Source organism: Pelodiscus sinensis, chromosome 2 (assembly GCF_052426305.1).
Source record: "Pelodiscus sinensis isolate ZL-2025 chromosome 2, ASM5242630v1, whole genome shotgun sequence".
Lineage (NCBI taxonomy): Eukaryota > Metazoa > Chordata > Testudines > Trionychidae > Pelodiscus > Pelodiscus sinensis.
In genome coordinates this window covers 37,026,203-37,048,376 of record NC_143053.1, presented here as the reverse complement: position 1 = coordinate 37,048,376, position 22,174 = coordinate 37,026,203, and the positions used below count along the sequence as shown (strand labels likewise).

At 46.4% G+C, this 22,174-nt stretch overlaps 1 long non-coding RNA gene across 1 annotated transcript in view; it reads left to right on the top strand.

The window, feature by feature from the left end:
- The first annotated feature begins 1,014 nt into the window (after positions 1 to 1,014).
- LOC142826974 (uncharacterized) overlaps positions 1,015 to 22,174 on the top strand; it is a 56,066-nt gene continuing 34,906 nt past the window's right edge. The window contains exon 1 of the long non-coding RNA XR_012901285.2: positions 1,015 to 1,295. This is a non-coding gene — a long non-coding RNA (uncharacterized LOC142826974). The remainder of the gene's footprint in view (positions 1,296 to 22,174) is intronic.

The following is a 22,174-nucleotide window of genomic DNA, read 5'->3' as shown; positions in this document are numbered from 1 at the left end:
TATGGCTGGGATTTCACGGGAACTCTGTTGGTAGAGGCTGCTAACAAATATGCAGCCATGTCCCCTATAGACTGGGATGCCTATCTCCTGAGATGGACTGAATCCCAACACTCTCCCAAGCAGAGGGTAGCTGTGACACTGTATAAGCGCAACTTCCTCCCCTGACAGACTTTCCCTTTGCTGGGGTTCTTGCACCTTGCTTTATGCCATGGTAAACTTGGGTTGTATCTAGGCCATTTTCTGTTATGAACATAGGTACATACTGTAACACTGCACTCATATTCTTCAGTGATATTGTTATATGATTATAGCATAATTATGCTGCATTTTGTACAAGACTGGTCATGTAAAGTGTCTTTGGAACAATGATTTGCTGAATAGGATTATCTTATTTGTATGTATCATACTTGTATTTGAAGTTATGAATATTGACTAAGGATTATATTCCCTGCCACAATAGTCAGCTCCTGCCACTCCAGCCCCAGTCTGTGAGAATGGATTGGGGCTTGGTGAACAGCACTACGTTTTCCTGGTAAGTTCTAGCACATGCCAGTCTCATTAGCAGGAGCTGTAAGGTTGGAAGGAAGTGAGAAAAAAGGGAGGCAGGGGCAGTAGGAAGATGCTTCCTCGTCTTATGCTAGCCAGGTCTGTGACAAGCCAACCATTTGTAAAGCCTGTGTATAGCTGAAACTGGTGGGGGGAAACTAGTCATGAATAAAGAATATGGGGATAGTATCAGACTGAAGTGTCCCTGATTCAGCTAAGATTCAAGGGGCCAAATCTGGAGGGACATGGCATGCGCCCCATCACAACTATGTATCAATAGTTTAAATGTAGTTACACCTGGGTAAAACCCCCTAGGCAAAGTTTTCCAATCTAAATAGCCATCTGCGAGAGGCTTAGAAGAAACTTATTCCCCACCTGGTAAGCCTTCCAGAGAGCCTGTAAGTAATGGTGATGACTCAGCAAGGCATACAAGGGCATGTGACCAGACCACATGACTTTGGACTCCATTTTGGGATGTATTTTTCTACAAACTAGTCTGGAACCTTGTTTGAAGCAAAAGGTTCCCACCATATGCTAAAACTATTTAAGGCAGGGATTGACATCATTGGTTGTTCTTCACTCCCCACACAAGGAAACACCTGGAAACACCCAAGGAACATAAGAATGAGCTTGAGGAAGGGCTGGAAGAGATTTCTAGCCTGTGTATGCAGCCTGGAATACCCAGGCTTCCAAAGCAGCTGCAAGTTGTAGCTTGAGTATCTGTAAACCTGCTTGTGTCATCAGTCAAGGTGAGAGCGTTAATTCGAATCCTATCCTTCTAGTATGTTAAGCTTAGTTTGCATTTTTCTTTCTTTACTAAACAATCTGGTTTGATCTGTTTGTTATCGCTTATAATCACTTAACCTAACTTATTCTTACTTTAGCTATACCAGTGAGTTTGAATGAAGTGCTCAGAGATCTTAGCTCAAGGAGCAAAGGCTATTGCATTTCTTCTCTACAGTGAGGGTGAGGCAAACTGGATAGTAAATTCATACTAGTCGGAGTTTTGACCAGGGCAGGATAGTACTACTCTGAGGTCCTAGTCTGGGAAACTGGTGGTTATTCTGGCTGTAGCCTGTCTATTGATGGTTCATGCTGTGGCGGGCCAAAGCTTGCATGCAACTGCAGCTGGGTGTGTCCCTATCTGTGTGAATGCTGGTGGAAGCATAGTACTGGGAGCGAGTCTGCAGTATTTCACAGCAGCACCGTGTGAGAGGGAGCCCAGACTGGTGAGTCAGAGCTCGGTGGAACCCCAGTTCCAAGTGGCATCCTGGAGGAAACCCACCACACATACCACTGAGAAAAAAGCTGGGATGTCCACGAGCACCTTTCCAAGCTGCTTTATCACAAAGGAGTTCTAGCATTCTAGTGAACTTCCACTTGCACTTGGAAGAAAGATTTTAGTGAAAAAGGTCACATGGCTAGATATTGGAAGCAGGGCTGCGGGCTGGTGTCTGGTACTCCAACTGCAATCACACTTTTATGCGTCTCACAAGGACTGGAAAGTGCCAGAAACAAGCATTTTGCAACTGACCTAAATAGTTTCTTGAAGTTGCTATGAAAGCCAGGGCCACGGAAAGGAACTTAGCTCATAGCTGCTTGCTGCAGAGATTAATGGGTGGGGACAGCAAGTGTGAAAGAACAAGTGAGTTGCCAGTCAGAAATCTGCCTGCAGCAAAGATGGAGGAAAAGCAACAGTGATGAAACATGTCAGCTAGCTAGCTTTCAGCCTGCTGCTGGGTAAATGGCCTCCCGTAAGAAGAATAGCATTGCAAGGTGGGAATCTTTGATTCTCAGTTAGTAAAACTAGCTGCAAAAATAGTGAACGACAGCAGATGGTGTGGGCAAGACTAAGTGTACAATAACCTGCCTTTGGAAGTGGCTGAGGCCCAGATTCACAAAGATAGGCATCTAAGTCCTAATTTTAGGCTTCACTGCAGTCTACAACCTCCCACTGTGACAGTAAGAGCCTAAACTCTCTCAGCATCCAAATTTTTGCAGGAAGTTCCCTTGGTGCCTCTGGGCAGACCCAGTACAGCCTTGCTCTTGTCCAGATGCCTATCTCCCACGTAAGCCCCAGAGCAATTAACGAAAAGTCTGGTCAGGGTTGCAATGCTGGTACTCCAACTGCAATCACATGTATGTTTCTAACAAGGACTGGAAAGTGCCAGAAACAAGCACTCCCATACTGTTAGGGGACCCACTTCACGCTAAGGCAAGTGGGTGCAATTCATACAGCCACGCATCTCCTCCTCTGTTTCAGGGCTGGCATCCCACTTCATCCAACCCATTTATCATATGTGGAGGTGATGCTGTTGCTTCCCTCATTGGCTCAGCTGAGGAAAATAGATGCCAAAGCCAGCCTCAGGAGGAGAGCTGCCACCCAGGAAGCTAGGAGTCTTCCCTTTTGTTACAGATCAGAAGTAAGCAAGCATCTTGACTCAGATCCACAAAGAGATTTAGGCTCCTCAGATGTAATTGCTACTATGACCCATAAAACCCCTGCTTGGCTGCTGCCTAACCCTCAAAGGCTATGTCTACACTGCCGCTTTTTATCGGAAAAAGGTACACAAATTGCACTCCACAATTTGCATGCCTTTTTCCAATAGTTTTGTCAGAAGAGGCTTTTCTGAAATTTGGCCTGTCTACATTGGGCCAAGTTTTGGAAAAACCTTCTCTTTCAGAAGACCCCTTCTTCTTCGTGGCATGAGGAAGACAGGGCTTCTGAAAGAGCGTGTCTGTTCTTCTGCAAAAACTGTCGGAAGAGCAGATGCGTTCCCTGGACGTGGTGGAGATTGTCTGGGATATCTCCTGTATCCCAGAAAAACTCCATGGTCTAGACATAGCCTAAGTGCCTGAATTCACTTGGTTCCTAAATTTTCAAGATAAAAGCTCCCTAAAGATCTGTGTTTCTGCCTCCATCAGCAGTATACCATCTCACTCTAGGCCTGTCTCACCTAAGCTCCAATGTAATCCACAAAGCAGAGACAGACAGGCATTCCCTGGTCTATATTGTCTGTGGGACCCCGTCCAGGAGGTGTGCACTGAACAAGCCTACTGGATCTGGTCCCATTCAAAATCTGGACAGAGGAGGAGGTGGTGTCACTTCCTTTACAACTTTTAGTCCAGTTAGAGCATTCACCTGGGAGGGAGGCAACCAGGCTCAATTTTAATCTGTGCCTGTGAGGTGGGAGACTCCTGTTAAAATCTAACCCCCGAGATGGAAGCTCCAACCACTGGACTCTAGACTCCCTCTTACTTCTTCTCTGGGGCAATGACTTAGTATTAGCCAAAGCGTACCAGCTTCAACAGGAGAGGTTGACAGAGCTTACATTAAAGCATCCCATAATGCAGTGATTAGAGATGGCCACTCCTGTTCAAATTCTCTCTCACCATCAGGCAGAGTGGGGAGTTGAACCTGTACCTCCCACATCCTAGAGCACCACCCTAATCACTGGGTGAAAGGTCACAAGACAGTAGATAGTGCCACCACTGCCTTCTCCAGCATCTCTTGCAAGAAACACCTTGGGCACCTAAACTGCCTGACTCCAGGAGAGCCATTGCTGATTATGGATCATAAGCAGAGACAGGTGCCTTCCTGCAGCTCAGGCTTAGGCATCTATTTTGAGACAGAAATGGGGCTTAGGATACACCCTTTTCATTGGCATGTCCCATTGGTTAGCCTAGGTGGAGACTAGCCTAGTACAATGGCTTTGTGGATCCCATTTTTAGGCACTCTCCCCTTGCATTGTATAGGGAGCCTAAATCAAGCTTTGCGAGACCCCCTGTTATTCTAGTGCTATTCTAGGTACCTAAAATGTAGGTGTCCAATGTCCAAGTCCCTTTGTGGATCTGGGCCCATCAGTTTGATTCCCTGCTTCACTGCAACTTCAGTGAGGCCCTAGGACTGGGGTAACTTGTAGCCCTACCTGAAAGGGGGAGAACTTGTCCCAGTAAGTTTGATGTCTGTTATGGGAGGGAATAATGTGGATGGTATCTGAAGCCTGCCACCAATGAATGGTGTATTTCCAAATATCAGACATCTCCACAGCTTTCTAGAGCTAGTGTAACACAATAAGAAGTCCCCTATAGTATATGCTTTCTCCACCATAGCAGGAGTGTTGATGTAATTGCTTAATGCTGCTTGCTGAAGCTGTCATTTACCCAGTTGGTATATTTGAGCTTGGAACTTCCATCACTACAAGCTCTAGCAGGAAGCAAAGGATGGATTCTCCTAGCTAATTAGCACAGCTGTCTGTACTTTTAAAGCTTTTGTAGTGTTTTCTCCTGATAAATAAATAAATGGAACAAGACAGCACAACACAGCATGGAGACACACATAATATAAATGGTTTCCTTATGTACCTCATCCTGATTTGTCAGGAACCTACGCTCAGCTCTTTGATCACTTCTGACAGAGTTGTTCACCAGCAGTACTTACTCATGGCTTAAAAATATCAGTCACTTCCCCTTGAGCAGAGACAAACAGATCAGAACATGCTGGATGGCTCACAGGACAGCCCTGCCTGACCCCAGATCTCCATGACATGCTTTCTGCCCTAGCCAGCCATTAACCAAAGGGTAGCTTAGTACCCCATGTACAGCATCGGCAGCCAAGAGGTGAAGATAACTCAGGATCCCATAGTTCTGTAGCACATCCTACAGAAGCTGATGTAGTATTCTATCAAAGGCCTGATGTTGATCCAGGGAATGCACAAAACCTGACCAGTGTCCTGCTGCCCTGCCTCAAATACCCCTCAAGGTTGCACCATGGATCTGCTAGCAGCCTATGCTAGATTGCACTGGCCTGAGCCAGATGGATCAGTGTTAGAGCCACCTTACCATGGTGCATCAGGAACACCTTTACTAAAATCTTATAACCTGAATTCAGCAGGGCAAGGTCTCCAGTTTTCTAATCACAACCTATTCTCCCTCTGCAACCTACTACCCCCACCTTTCCTCAGCAGGATCAAGAAGCCCTCCTTAAGCCATCTCTTCAACTCCCTCCTACCTAGCGCCAGATTACACACCTGGCTGAAAAACCACTGGCCATGGTTGGTACAATTCACTTGTTGCCCATCTCTACTTGGGGATACGCTTTTCTTTAAAGCTTGAATTGCTTCAAAAACTTCCTGACACTGCACAGGGGTGCACAAACCTTCTGCTTCTTCTACTGGAACTTGCGGTAGAGACTGCCACAGAATTCAAGAAAGTTACCCGCACTCTCCTTATCCCTGTGTACAGATGTCTGCTGTTTTTGCTCTTCTCCCTGGGCCCAAGTAATTTGGCATAATAAACCTGGATCACATCCAGCATTTCCCCAGGGTCTGTGATACATCTCCCTTCTGTATGTCTAAGCCCCAACATGTCCCTAGCCTTCCTTTTCATTTTTATGGGAGAAAAATCTGGTGCCAGCTTTTGTACACTCTTACTCTAGCAACAACTGTTTCCCCTTCACTGTTGTTTTTAACTACAACACTAAGGCTCCTGATGGTCTCTTCCCCTTTTACCACTGACTTCTGAGTCAGATGCTTCTGCCCCTCCCCTATTACCTCCTGAGTCCCTGACTGAGGAGAGGGTGTGGTCAAGGCTAGGACTGAGGTGATCTTTCCCATAATAAAGCATGACTGCTCTGAGACACTGCAGCCTGTCTTGCTGATATAAGCACTTCTTTTAACTCCACCATTTCCTTCTCTACCTATTGTCTCCTCCTCCAGCCTTCCTGCTTCCGCTGTACCAAAGAGTTCCACCTCTGCCAGTGCAGCCAGTCAGATGGCATTGCCTGATGCTGGCGAGACAGAGACAACACTGTGAGGGGAGTAAGACAGGGAAAGGTGCAGAGAGACAGCCCAGAGGGCAGCCAAGGAGAAGAAGCCCCTTCCTACCCATAAGCCATCTGGTGCTGCTGCTGGGGCTCTGCCGGAAAAACATTCCCCCTGGTACCCATCAGGCTCCGCTCCTTTTGCGGCTGATCCATCACTGAACTCTCCTACTCCTCCCCACCTCTCCCTACAGATACTTCCTTCTGCCTTTTTTCCCTCTCCACTTCTAAGGACACACTGGAGTTTTGCTCCTCCTACACCTCCCTGCTCCCATGGGACTTTCATTATCCCTGCTCCAAACTGATCTCCTTTGCCAAGCCACAATCTTCCCTCCCCATGTTCCTGCAGCCCTCATTATCTTCCCCAGCAGTCTGGAGCGCTACACCTCAAATCCCCTCCCCCCCCCCCCAAGTACAACTGAGGCAGCCAACTCTAGACACTGAGCCCCAGATGGTCCTGCTTCTGAAACAGGATCCCATCCTAGTAGGACTCTCCAAATACGCCCTTCTGTGCCCCCCAACTCTGCAGTGGGAACATCTGTCCCTTCTGTGGCACACAGCTGCCCTGTAGCCATATTCCCAACATTTGAAACACTACATCTCAGAGCAACTGTCTGCAAAGTATTCCTCAGACCCACATCTATAACCCACTGATGTAGGACTACCCACATAGTTATCACAACATTTATCAATGGTTCACTGGAAGGGCACAATGAGTAGTTTCCACAGGGATCAGTGTTGGGTCTGGTGCTATTCAATATCTTCATCAATGGATGTGCTGTTTCTAAAAAGAACTTTTACTTTCTTTATGTCTAGAGCAGTTAAAGAAACAGCCTCCACATGTTGCCAACCCCCCTTTGACAGTTGCCAACACTGTCCCATAGTGCTTCATAAACTCCAGCCAAGAGTTGTTATGAGAGTAGAGGTTGACTTCTCTTGACCCTGCTGCTAGGAGTCCCATAGGTACAAGCTCCCCATGCCTTTCCATATTAGATCTGCTACTAAGAACTCTCTCTGTGATGTTAAGGAAATGTATTGCAAATGGACCATGTACCTCCCTGCCTGTGAGGGGGTCACTCACCACCGTAGCAGGGGTCCATCGTCTGTCCCCTCGGAATCAGTCCATTCCGCCCGCACAGGCCTCCGCTCACGTGGCGTTTCCCCTCTGGAATCTTCCGGTCGCGTTGCTCTCTTCGCCACACTGCCCTCCGGCAGTGCCCAAGTCACTCGCTCTGAGCCCCCCTTCCGGGGGTTGGTGTCTCTCCAGCAGGCCTTGCCGCAGGCCTAGCAGGCAGGTCGGTCGGTCGGTCGGTCGGTCGGCTGGCTGGCTGGCTGGCTGTCCGAGCGCCCTGGCCCAGCCTGGCTCTCTAGCCCTGCCCTAGCTCCAGGGAGCGTCCTGCTCCCTCGGCAGCCAGGCTCACACTGCCTTTGCTGAAGCAGCCCTTCCCTTTTATAGCTCCCAGCTGGGCCTTAATAGGCCAATGCCACCCAGCTGGGCTGAACTCCCCGGGCCTGCTCCAGGCTGGGGTTTGGCTCTTAAAGGGCCAGTACAGGGCAGCTGCCCTGCTACACTGCCCATCTCCAATTAGTTGTTCATTTACTCCTACTTCTCTTTCCAACCTTTCTGTCCCATCCCACCTCCCAAATTCAGCCTCCTGACTTGTTGACCACCACCCTTTTCTCTCAATTGCTTCAGGGCCTCTCTCTAAAACACCACCAACCCCACAACATTCCACTTAGTAGTGGCAAACACAGCATCTCATTACAACCCCTACGTTGTTATTGTCCTGTTTTGCCCAAGGGGCCTCAAATCCTCTGAAGATTCAGGCAATTCCTTCCTCTGTTGCTGTGTCCATACCACACAGACCTTCGCAACTGTCCTGGGCAGTAGAACTGTCTGTGTTAGCCCTGTCTTCCTGAGTCTTTTTTTTAAAAGTAATCATCCCCATTTGCTTGGGAGACTCTTGTTCCCCAATCAGAGAAATTGTCCTATGTTTATCCAGTTGATCCACCTTCTCCAATCCCACTCCTTCATCCTCTGTTTCTATATCCACTCTGGTTCACCCAACCCTCTCTTTCCTCTGCTCCAAGTCCCCATCCACATCTCTCCTCAGTGCAGCCCTGAAACTCAGCTCCCTATGAGCCTTCTCCACCAGCCCTACTAGTGACGAACAGGCACCTGGGATGCTGCTCACAGCACCCGAGGCCTCTGTTATCCCTCTGATACTGCCAACTGCTCAGCTCTGTCACCACCCTGCCCGCTGCTTCCGCCATCATTTACATCTGCTGTTACTGCCAGATCTCATGACTGCCAGCCCAGCTCAGCCACCACCATGCCTGCTGCTTCCTCCATCATCCACATCAGCTGTTACTGCCAGAACTCGTGGAAGCACACAGGCGGGTGCATTCCACCCGCATGGTCTAAAAAGAATCTTGGAAATTTAGGAGCGATCATGTGACCAATGCAAAAGTGTTGCGACACATGGGTCAGCAAGCTGCAGACTCCGTAATTAGATGGAGACAGCTGCAGTAGTTTGGCCATATCATTAGGCTACCCCATGGCAGAAACACAAGGGATGTCTTCAACTGGATTTAGCCTTCAGGGAAAAGAAGGCATGGAGAACCTATCACAGGTAGGTCAGGAATAAATACACCCATAGGCACTGGTTGATCAAGGAAGATACTGCTATCACAGAGACCACTTAGGATGGAGTTGAACATCTTGCTCTGGCCAGATAGCAGTAGGGAAAACAGATTCCCATATGTGCCACTAGGCATAGGAGATTCTGAATCTAATCAAGTCAGTTATCTGTTTTGAATTTTAAGGAGAGTTTCATTACATTTCAATTTGTGTTTAGAGGTGCTGGGAGTGAGAGGGAGGAGTTGACCAATGGGGCCACTTGCAGGTAAGAGGTGCTGGGGTGAGGAGGTTAGCTGCCAGTAGATGCCTAAGCACCTACTCATTTTTTTCCATAGCAGTGACTATGAGACTACATCTACACTGGTGCGTTCTCACGCAAAAACTCTTTTGCAGAAGAGTTCTTCTGCAAAAACTCTTCCAGAAGAGAGCGTCTACACTGGCATGTGCTTTTGCGCAAGAGCATTCATGCCAGTGTAGATGCTCTCTTGAGCAAGAAAGCTCTGGTGGCCATTTTAACCATAGGGCTTTCTTGCGCAAGAAATTCATGTTACCTGTCTACACTGGCCTCTTGCGCAAGAACAGTTGCACAAAAGGGCTTATTCCTGAGCAGGAGCATCAGAGCTCTGGCGCAAGAAGCCCTGATTTCATACATTAGAACATCAGTTTACTTGCGCAAGAACACGCGGCCAGTGTAGACAGGCAGCAAGTTTTTGCGCAAGAGCGGCCGCTTTCGCGCAAGTGTAGACACAGCCTGAGTGTATTTATTCTTTCCTTAAAAAACATCACAATATAATGCAGGCTTCCCCACAGCTGTGACTCCTCAGCCCAGGCTCACCCTCTGAATTTCCCCCATTACTTCCTGTTCCTTCCACTTATATCTTCCCAATTATACCATTAGCCCACTGGTTACCAGTGTTCCCTGTAAGCTGTGTTCCTGGGCAGCCACCCAGATGAGTATCAGTTCCCGCCCAGCTGATTAACAGAGTGTCCACTGCTGGCAGCATGTATTTCTACTGGTGGTGCACATCTGCATGTGCCTTGGTGCACATAACATTTATTCCACACACAGATGGGAAAAAAATTAGAGGGAACATGCTGATTACTACCCAGGGACTCACAATCACCCAACAGAAAGTGTCTACTGGCTCAGAGCTGAGCCTGCAGCCTTCTTCAAGCTGCAGCAACGTCAGTGATCAGAGCACAGGCACTGACTTTTCTTCTTGCTGGGGGGTGCTCAACACCCCCTCTCCGTTCTAGGCCCTATCCCTACTACAGCCCCGCTCCATCTTTTCCCTACCTTCTCCCCCATCTCCAGCCCTCCCCCACTCTTGCTCCCAGAACTAGAATGTTCTGTTCACAGCACTGCAGAAGCCCTACAAGGGATGGGGAGGAGTAGGTAAGCGCCAGGCCTCAGGCACGTGAAAGATGCCATGGGAGAAGGGGGAGCGTGGCGCCAGTGTGTGCTCCCCTCTCTAATTTTTCCTTGTGGATGCTCCAGCCCTGGAGCACCTATGGAGTCGGCACCTAGATCAGGGTGCTACTAATTAATAGTGCCCTGTCACAAACTCATTTACTTGAATTCACGTCAGCCTGATTTTGTAAGAGTGAGGACTCAGGCCCTTGGCAATGTAACTCGATATATTGACATTCTGATTATATTCTATCAGTTATGACCTGGATAAGTAAACAGTCTGACTCAGATTTTGTTTAGATTGGGTTCCACATGGCAGATTCAAAGGCCAAAGGCTGTTTTTACAATATACATTTCACACTTGGGCTTTGCTCGTTAAGAATCTACACAAGCATATTATACAGAAAGTGCAGTTTGTTGATCTGATACAGGGTTTACTTGAATTCTGTTGAATCTGCAGCTAAAGGAACTATCTGGGCAGTGGGTGGTTATTCTTGCAGAGAAAGTAGAGTGCAAAGATTTTGCTGAGCAGCTGCATAGTTCCTCAGGAGACTCTGTGCTGTTCTGCATGTGCTATCTTCTACCACAACCAGGCTTTTCCTTAATCTTGCTTTACTACCAAAGAAGCACCAAACAGTCTGATGAAAAAACTGTAAAATTAATATATTGGACATAAGGTGCTATAAGGTCCCTGGGAATATGAATCATGCATTTTTATCCCAGCTGCAGCCCCTTTATTTGCTATCTGTATGAAAATGAAAGTTAGGAGTTTTTTACAGAGATAAGGTGGGTGAGGTAATATCTTCATTGGCCCAACTTCGGTGCAGAGAGAAGCGAACTTTTGAGCCACACAGAGCCTTTCCTCAGGTCTGGGAAAGATATAGCAAAATGCAAGGTGGAACAGATTGTTTACCGTAAGTATCGAGCACATGTTATAAGGGACCATTCAGAGTAGAGTGGCCCCATAACACCTATGCAGTAGTAGCACACAAAAAAGAGGGGCTAGTGGGCTACAGATTGAAACACTGAATTTATTGTTTAGACATGAAAAATCATGGCCTGAACTGTAATAATCAAGAAATGAATGTAAGCTCCCAGGCTTGTCAGTTGACAGTGCTGTGTAGGTTTTCTTGGAGAATGAAGACTGACAGCTGGGATATAGAGAGGTAGTTGTGCAAAAAGTGTTTACCCATAGATGGTGGGGTGTTTTTGTCTTATCAGTTTCCTGGGTGAGTTCATTTGCAAGCATAGTGATTGTCTGGCTTCACCCACATAGTTATTGGGTGGAGTCGGCACACCACACTTGATAGGCATGTAGAAGGGTTCCATGGGTCTTGAAAGATGTGTCGTGGGGAGGGAGGGAGGTCGTAACGTGGTGCACTGCATCTGGTGCACTAAATGCCCCAGTAATCAGGGTAAAGCCAATCATGAGTGCAAGTTAATTGGTCACTCTAATTTGAATGGTCCCTTACAATATGTACAAATTACTTATGCTGAACAATTTGTTCCATATTACATTTTGCTGTGACAGTGGGAAGTAACTTTCCAAGATTTGAAAAAGAGCTCTTTATGGCTTGAGTCTTCTCTAATTTCACCGTTTTCAAATCAGGACTAATTCAGAGAAGTCAATGGACCTATACACAAGGAAAAGTGACCCATCAAATCCCATATATCCTATCTGGAAAAGTGACCCATTGAAACCCATATATCCTATCTGAGATTTAGAGTTGCCAAGAGAAGCTCTAAGCAGAGGAAGCATTAGAAATTCTAGGGTCTCTTTGCTTCATAGACCCATATTTTTTCCCTTTCCCTGTATGTCCTCTTTCCTGTCCCTCTCAATAAGTGATAATCCAATAATAAATTGACCTTTTCCTCTCAGTCCTTCCACGAAAACCAAGACGTCTCACCAACAGAAGTTGGTCCACTAAAGGTATTATTTCACCCACCTTGTAGCTATGTTTGTCCCAGGATACTATAGGAACAACTGCACTGTGTACAACAGTGATGGGCAACCTGCAGCCCATTGACATTCTATATGTGGCCCTCAAGACATTTTATTCACTGTTGCCCATGTGCAGGGTTTCTAGATTGTGCTGGTTTCCGTCCACTTAGGTTTTTTTTCCCAACCAATATTACTAAAGTGACATGTAAAGCAAGGGCATGTGAAATGATGAGGTGTATGCTGATTGCACACAACATTGACTGTGAGAGTGTCCAATCAAAGTGCTGCTACAGTTCAGTCTGCATACCCTGCAAATTCTGGGTACGCAAGTGCAGTTAGCAAAGCTATCCTATCCAGGGAGACTGCCTTGGTTACAGCAATTTTGCAGACCACTGAGTTGGGGACGGCCACCCTTGCGACCCACTCCTAGCCAAGTTTGTCCATTACTGGTATATAGTAGTAATTAAGAATTTGGAGGAAGGTTGTTTTATAAAGACTGGAGTTTTAAACAAGCAACTGCGATTTACCCAGTAAAATCCACCTAATTTCTCTGGCGGAATGAATTCTAGATCATTTTACAAAAGAGAAGTCATCTTTGAAAGCTCCTTTGCCAAGCTGCAGAGTCTGTCTGTTTCAGCAGACGGGTCTTCTTCACTCTATCTGATGAAGTAAAGTGAAGTTAAAAAGCACATTTTATAACAATGTTCCCTATGCTAATACTACTCCGAACAGTTTCAGCACTGGTTCTCATCCCAGCACTAACCTCACTTTAAACATTAAAAATTAATGCAAAACACAAAACAAAACAGCATCTTCTCTCCCTTGGGCTCTGTGAGTGTCCTGAAGCAGAACAGCTTTGTCTGAAAAGAATATGCTTCCACTATGAATAGTTCCGGTAGGGAAGGATCCTTTCAAAATATCTCATAAATCTTGAGCAGTAACTTGGAGTTTTGAACAATCTTTAACAGGAAGATGTAAAACTGGAGTTTGCATTAGAAATGCCTTAATATTTTGTTAGAGTGTAAATATATTGTCCTATGGGTTTGTACATCACCTGGCACAAGGGCCCTGATCCTCACTGGCACTAGTGAATACTACTGAAATACGAATATGAATTAATAACTGCATACAGTTGCTCTGGCATCATAGTGCTAGATCAGGTTTCAGAGATCTCATCTTCAAATCAATAATAAAAACATCAGAAGAAAATAAGGAATCTGACCTATGATGAATCAGTCAACCAGCCTGTTTTCCCAGTAGAGAAATAAGTATTTAATGTGCAGTGCATAGATCATTGCACTGGAAAAGAGAGGGGATACCTGGCATCTACTGGCATGCAATATGTAATGAGCAGTTCAGCATAACAGGTTGTGTAGGTTATATTTATTGCTTCCCCTTTACTCTGCAAAATTACACATTAATTCAGATGAAGAGTATGTGATGCGAATAATGCCTTTCTCTCTTCTTGACTATTTCAGGGCAGCAGGGCTGCAATCTAGCTTTGTAATAGAGACAGAGCAATCTTTAGATGTGAATTCAGAGCCTGCTGTGGAGGCGATGCAATTAAAGGGGTCACCTTTGTTGAAATTAGAATAGCCACTGAGAGATGCAGTGTTTCTTAATCTGCAGCCTCTATGATATGGGACCAAGAGCTTGCCTGTTACAAGCTTCATTAATAATTAATGGAACTATTGGCCCCTTACTAAAACTCAGTGAGGGTTTTTGGTTGGTTAGCTCCCAGTATTAAAAGGGAGGGGAAGGGTCTATGAGAAATCAGGATCCTGAACCTGACGGCTCCCAGAAACAATGGGAAGAGAGCAGAGCTCTAGGTCAGCCTGATTGACAGCGTGGGCAGGCAAATGAGGGAGTAAGGAGGCTGGAGCGTGTCCCATCCTCCACGTGAGCTGGATTTGCTTGGCTAGGATGGAGTGGTGCTGAGCTAAGGAGATAGCAGGTGCCTGAGCTGAGCTGGGAGGAGAGCCATGCCAGCCAGAGACCCAGCCCAGCAGCTGATCCATGCTGGGAGCTGGGCTGCAGCCACAGAAGCAACCCAGGAGCTAGAGGCAGCATAGCAGAGTGGAGCTGGGGCTAGAGCTGGAGCATGCTGGAGCTGGTGTGGTGAGCAGGAGTGGAGAGTAGGGGGACCCAGGGTAGAGGCTGGGGGAGAGGGGAGGGGCAGGGCTCCACCAGCCAAGAGGCCTTGCAGGCCAGACTAGGGAGGGGTTGACACTGGGCAAAAGAGTTCTGCCACCCAGAGTAAATGTCCAACCTAGAGCATCCCTGCAGCTGAGCCAGGGCCTGAGAAGGATGCCTGGGAGCTACAAGGAACAGACTGGGAACTGTGTTTATGTTCCAGAGACACTGTGTGTGGGGTCTCCATGCCAGAGCGGAGTGGTGTGGTTTCCATTTTTCCTTAGTCTTTTGTTTAAAAAAAAAAATGGATTGCTGTTTAATAAATTATATTTGCTTTGAGCTGTAGGTCAGGGAAACATCCAGTGACACCAGAGCACCCCGGAGTGGGGACACCCTAGCCCCTGCCCTAGGTGACCACAACAAGGTTAGAGGTTGAGCACCCAGGAATGCTAGGCCCAGCCTTGTTGGCTTACTCTGCCACACAGGGGAGTGGAAGGGGAGCCCCTGAGGTCAGGGAGGCCTGTCGGTAAAGGAAGTGGGAGAAGGGCCTCAGATCCTTTCACTGGCCCATTTCACCAGGGTAGCGTAGAAGCCAGGAAAGTTCCCCTCAATAGCAGGACCATTCCCCCACTTACAAAACACAAGCCCAGTTTTAACTGGGGTTGTTCTTTCAGTACATTTATGGTGATGTGTTGTTGAAAGCTTCTATTCAGGTAGGCGTGTCATAAGCATCTCAGATGGTGCAAACGCTGTTTCAAGCAGCTAAATAGAAGCTGTCATAAAAGCTGAGACCCTTTTATGAATGTACCTGTAAAGACAGCTACAGAAGAAAACAAGTCACATACTTACCCCAAAATTGTTAGCTTCCTTTGCAGGAATGCAAATAAGGGAAGAATGACACAGCACAATCAATCAATCAATCACAAACCGAACGTTGCCTAGACAGATACTGCACCTGTGAACCATAGGGGAGAATAGCAGCTCAGAGAAGACAGGAAGCTCAGTATCCCGTTGTGAGAGTTTTCTCCCTTGGGAATGGGTCTGAGATGTGATTTTTCTGAACTCTCCAGTTTTCCAAGATCTGTATAGAGCTATGGCCAATGATGGGAATCTCTTCCCATGGAGCCATAGGGGGCTCCTTTATTGGCTACTACCTTCAACTTTTATCAGGGTGGGGTAGTGAGATTCACTGTGCATTGAATCCATTGTCAGACTTCAATGGTAAACACACTAATAATGCAGTAATGTGGTCTGTAGAACTTGGTTTGGGGGTGGCCTACATGGTTGGGTGTGGGAAATCTGGAGAGCACAGTCATCCCTTGACTGCTCCTGCCATCTCTGTGCACAGAAAGCTTGTTGGCACAACACACCTAACATATGGTCTTTTGTATGCAAGCTTATGACAGTGCCACAGAGTCACAGCTGCCCTTCTTCCATGTTGTCTGAGGAGACACTCTGGCATCTGGGTACCCTCTGCTGACAGAAGCAGAGGGAATGATCTATCTCAAGCTAATTAGTTATAGACATAGCCCTGTATCATGTAAGTGAATGGAAATTTTGCTACTGGTTTCAGTGGGAGAAGGGTCAAGTTGTACTGAATACTATCCAGCAGCTGAGAGTCTCAGTGTAGAATGTAATTAGAACCTCCATTTCACTCCCCTTCTTAATTCATGTATAATTCCCAGCTGTTTGCTCTTAACGGCAGGTAACAAATCTCTTCTTAATACTTTGGAATGTATCTGTCAAATGGGACCAGATGTCCTTATTGAGTCATATTGTCCATGCTACTGGAAGCTATTTTGGGCAGTCACCGTCACTTACTATATATCAGGACAGTGTCTAGCACAACCTGGATATACTCTTAGCATTACCACAGTATGCGTATTGAATGACAGCTTAATTCTGCCACTTATCACCATAGGCTCAGATAGGGATTTCCAATAATTTCTCATAAGGAGATCCATTCAGATTTTGAGCCGTTAACCACACTTCTTTTCTGCTACTTTATTGAAGTCTGAACTGAGTACCAGTAAGTACTAGTAAGGAGCACTTCTGTGTGCCACATAGTAGGGGTGTAAGCAACTAGTTGAGTGACTATTCGCTTCTCTCCTCTCCTCTCCCCATCCCCCATTCCCCGCCTCTATATTAGAGGCAGCAAAGGGGGAAGCAGGAGCCGGTGCTGGAGGGAGCTGGCTTAAGAGCCATTTCCCCCCAGCACCATCCCCACAGTGCAGGGGCTGGAGGGCAGAGGAGGAACAGCCGCAGTGGGCCCAGAACTGGCATGAGCCGGGACTGAACAGTCCCAGCTCAAGCCAGCCCCGGGAACTAACCCTGCTGTGGCTCTGCACTTTAATTGTAGTAAGAGCCCAGCAGCTGTTACTACATTTAAAACGCAGAGCTGCAGCAGCAGTAGCAAGTACCCCCCCCCCCCCTTCAACTAATCGACTAGTCCATGGAAATTCCATCGACTACTCAATTAGCTAATTAACCGTTACTTAACATCCCTACCACATAGTGGACTAGCCTGCTTTGGTGTGCATTAGCTGAAGATTTCCTTTTATGGGATCAAAGCAACATTGTGTGCATGCCCATTTCACACAGTACTTTTAAATGGGCTTCTGTAGAACTGTGGAACCTTCTTTAAAAATCACAAATTATCACTCCATGTATGACATTTAAAAGCTCAGCTTTATGTAGGTCCTGCACTCTTGGATTTCTTATGCTTTGGCTGCCAATGCAATGAGGCCAACAGAGTGAGCACAAGTTAACCAATTATTCCTCATCCCACAGCAGTGCTACCTAAGGATGATAAGAAATAGGTAACTGACTAATCGTGTAGTCAATACAGTTTGTCCCAACTACATGATTAGTCGATAAGGGGCCCTGCTGCAGCTCTGCAATTTAAATGTAGTAGGAGCCGGGCATGCAGGTAGCTTGGCTCTTACTACATTTAAACTGCAGAGCCACGGCAGGGGTAGGTCCCAAACCAGGCATGTGCCAGGACTGAGCAGTCCCAGTGCAAGCTGGATCTTGGACCACTGTGCTTCTGCATTTTAAATAAGGAGCCACAAAGGGGTTAGGTTCAGGACCCGCTATGAGCTGGGATTGAGCAGTCCCAACTCCCGTCACGTCCCAGACCGCTGCGCCTCTGCCTCCCCTGACCCTCCCTTCCCCACACTGTGGAGACCGTGCTGGGGAGAACTGGCTTTTAAGCCAGCTCCCCCCAGTACTGGCTCCTGCTTCCCCCACCCCCTTGCTGCCTCTGATACAGAGGGAGTAAGGCAGGGGAGAAGCAAGTAGTCGAATACTGACTTGACTAGTTACTTACATTCCTAGTGCTGCCATCATCTGTGATACCGATTTTCAGAGAAGGAAGTTGCAAACTATAGCAAGAGCCGGTTTATTTTAATCAGGAAAGAAAATCAATGTTTTCTCAAGTTTTTTTTTCTTGTTATTTTAGTGTGAAATTTGTCAAGGAGGAGTAGTTGGGGAGAATAGTTTTTTCAAGCTTCTTAGAATGTGTGGCTTTGGCTTGTAGATGAAGCAAAAGCACTGCTTAATAAATGTTGATGCTATTTACTTCCAAAGGTCTTTGACTGTACCTTCCATAAACATAATCATGCTGTACATGAGTTAGCACATTTTAAATACAAACCAGCAACACAAGAACAAATCCAAATCTAACCCAATGCCATCTGCCACAGAAGACACTGCTGCTATATACAAGAATCTCATTAGTGTCCACAAATGAATGTACTTTCAATACTGTGTATATAAAAATCTGTCAATATTAAAGTGACTCATGGAAAAATGGACCTCCATCTCCTGCTGAGTTCCATCAATAGTGTCATAGCCGTTCAGGATAGCTGTGCACGCATCCATGCTTGTAAATATTTTTTTTAAAATACTTTACACAGCTTCACTGAGCAGGCTGAGAAATGAGGAAGACTAAATGGCCAACTGCAGACAAGAATGATGCTAGTAGTGCCTGAGTCTCCTCTAATTACATCGTTATCAAATTAGGACTAACTCAACGAAGTCAGTGGACTTACACTCTTTTCTTTGGGTGTAAGTGATATCAAAGCCCATATATCATGTCTGAGGTTCAGAAGCTGCCAAGCGAAGTTCTAGGTACAGGAAACATTAGAAAATCCAGGGTCCCTTTGTTTCATAGATCCATGTCTTTCCATTCCCCTGTATGTCCTCTTTCCTTGCCCTCTCAATAAGGGATAATCCAATTGTGAACTCCCCTTTCCCCTTCAGTCCTTCCATGATAGAGGGAGCACAGTTCATGCTGCCAAATCCATTACTGGTGCTCTACAGATGCTGTGAAGCTCTCATCTCTGGGTTCTGGCAGTGCCCAGGTAGTGTCAGCATCACTCCCAGCACTGTGGCCAAAAAGGGGAAAGAGGAATTTAATACTGGCACAAGCTTTCATTTAAGCAGTTACTTTCAATTACAGGGCCTGGCAAGTTTAACCTCACCTGCCCCTTCCTCTCAGTAGCCTTGACTGAGTGAAACCAGTGGTCAAATCCTCCCTTGACAATAAGGGTACGTCTAGATTACAGGCTTTTGTCGACAGATACTGTCGACAAAGCTTCTGTTGACAAAGAGCATCTAGGCTACATCCATTTCTATTGACAAAGCAAGCCGCTTTGTCGACATGAGAGTGTAGACACAAAGGACAGTACATGCAATAACGCCTCCTGTCGACAGAACACGTTATTCCTCGTAGAATGAGGTTTACTGCCGTCGACAAAACTGCCGAGTTCTGTCGACATTATGTTGACAGAACTCGGCGGTAGTATAGATGCAGGTATAGTTTTATCAACTTGGTTTAGTCCACTTTTGGACTAAAAAGTGGTTTATTCCACTTTTGTTGACAAAACCCTGTAGTCTAGACACACCCTAAGAGACTTATGCTGCCTTCCTCCTGCTCCCTGTCCCAGCCCCAGTGTAAGAATGTTCTCGGGAGAGGAGGGGTCAGATCATGCATTGCAACGGATTCACGTGGCAGAGAAGATCACAGGTAGCTGTGGGGATCAGGGGCGGATATACGGCAGGGCGAGTGGGGTGGCTGCCCCGGGCCCCGCGCTTCAAAAAGCCCCGCGCATGCGCCGTGGCGCCACCGCGCATGCGCGTTGCGTCACCACGCATGCGCCGTGGCAAAGGGGCGGCCCCGCAAGATTATGCTGCCCTGGGCCCCGCAAAACGGTCATCTGCCCCTGGTGGGGATGCTGCTCTTTGGTAGTGCATGCAGCTACCCTCCATAGCAGCTCACAATCTAGATGGCACACAGTCATTTTTGCCCTCATTCCCTTTGGTTCACTTTCTGTGGGGCACCTCTCAGACTAGTCCTGGGTGTATATTGAAGAGTGTACAATATGGAATCCGGATCCTGCAATGAAATGCATGAGGGCAAAGTGTTATGGCCATTTGGAATTCCAATGACACACCACATAGATCCATCCATGACTGCAAGATCAGGGTCTAAGTAAGATTAGAACAGCCAGAGGAGACAATAACGCAGGGCAGCGTATAAAAACAAGAAGACAGCAAGAACTTGCAGTCCCTTAGGAGAGCTGTGCTCAGAGGGATAATTTCTTATGATAATGTTTAGCATTTTTCTATCAGTCTATGATTTTAGATATATATTTAAGGAGAATTACAATTCTGTGGAGTATTTTTTTGTTTATTTTTACTGAAGAGACAAGGGTCATGGCTGAGTAAAGGGACGTTTGCCAGGTATAATGGACAGCATAAAGGAACGGATGGAGATTGGCATGTGAACAGGGCAAATGGAATGAAGAAGTAAGAGAGAATACACTACAGAGAAGCTTGCCAGTAAGCAGCGATTTCTTACACCTCTCCTCCGAATTTCCCCAGCACCCACCCAACTGTCAACTAGTTACATCACTGTGTTGCCCAAGTGATCAGTTTTGGCTGATGTGGGGGTTACAGATCACTTGAATGCTGGGGTAACGAATTGTTGTTATCCTTATTATTTGAGTAAGGGACAGCAGGACTGCACTTAGCCTGTCCTGACAGGGTGTCTCCCTCAGTTGAAATGCCAGATCTCAGTAGCGAGAGAGGACAGGGAGAGGTGTTTTGCTTGATGGTCTGCCAAAGAATCCAAATACTATTTGACCACTCCAGTGTTTAAAGACAGAGCTGATGGATACTTTGTCATCTTTGGATGAAATCACTTAACGTACTTTTCACACCACATATTCAGATCCCTGCACCTATCAGTGACATGCGGCCACTTCTAAAAAGGAAGGCAGCAACCTTCAACTAGCATACAGCAACACTGGACAAGAAGCACTGCAAAAGGCTATATTCAACTGAAACAGTAAAGAGAGTTTAAGCAGAAAAAATAAATTTTGAAAAATAATTCCAGCTGGAATTTGGTTAGGATATCATACCTACTACCTACTCCTGCGAAAAATGCTATACGATTTTTTACTTGTATGGAAAGTTTGTGTAGAGCAATAGCAATTAAACCAATAGGATACTACAGAGATGTAATAAGGGGATATAAAATTACTCTAAAATCCTGCAGAATTGAATAGAGAATAATGTCCTTGCTATAGGTTTTTAAAACTAACCCACAGAAGAATTCTGTGGCAGGGATATCATGCTTCACTCATTTCTATGGGATAGTTCAAAAGCCCACAGAGAGGCGGTAATTTTCTGTTAAATTCCAAAAGATTTTGCAAAATACAGTGCAAAGACACATGTTTTTATCCAAATGGGGGAGTGCATTGCATCATGCAAATTCAAGGCTTTCCCTTGGAGCATGGAGATAGATGAGATGATGGAGAGCTGGTTGGAGCTCAGAACTGTTTTCTTCTTCACTAAGATCTCTGGGTGTGCTGTGGCCAGACAGCTCATTTTGCTTTTATGTAATACTAAAGATTTACACAGCATTAACTCAGTTTTTCCCCCTCATTTAACTCATTGCTTTGGGGTGGGCTGGGGATGAGGGGGTCAGTATGTAGGCTGCCCTGAGAAGAGAGGACTACCTTAGCCCTCTCTGACCACAGCAGCTTGGGGCTAGGTGAGAAGCGCCTCTCCATGGCCAGTCCAGTAGGCACAGCTGGGGAGAGGTGCATGTCCCTTGGCTGGGGCAGGTCCAGGTCCAGGTTAATTTGCCCCTTGCATTCCCCAGACAAATGAAGGAATGGAGCAAACTTCACTTTCCCCCTCATTCCCTCACAAAGGGGAACAGTCAGCAATGTTCCTGTACGAATGGGGAGGGGAGCTGTAACTCCCCCACCTGCCTTCCCTAAAGGACTCCTGCGGGGTGGGAGAGTCCAGGAGCAGTCCAGGAGTGGGAGGCATGCCTCCAACCAGCCCCTTTCACCAGCCTGGTGATTCTGTCTCTTTTCTGTATGGTTTTATACATCCCCGTATGCATCGGGGTAGGAGAGGCTTAACTCCCTCTCCCCATAAAACTAAATCTTGACCTTGCTTTAAGTTAGGAGAAGAGGAAGCTGCCTACCAAATTTGGTGGTCCTAGCTCTTACTGTTTAAGAGGAGTTCTTGAACAAATGGATAGTCTTGTTAGCTCACAGACAATCACTTTGTCAAATATATAGTAGAATATGTTAAGGTCATAAGGTTTATTTATGCACAATGCATACATTTACATAAATACATGTTTATGGCTAGCATATG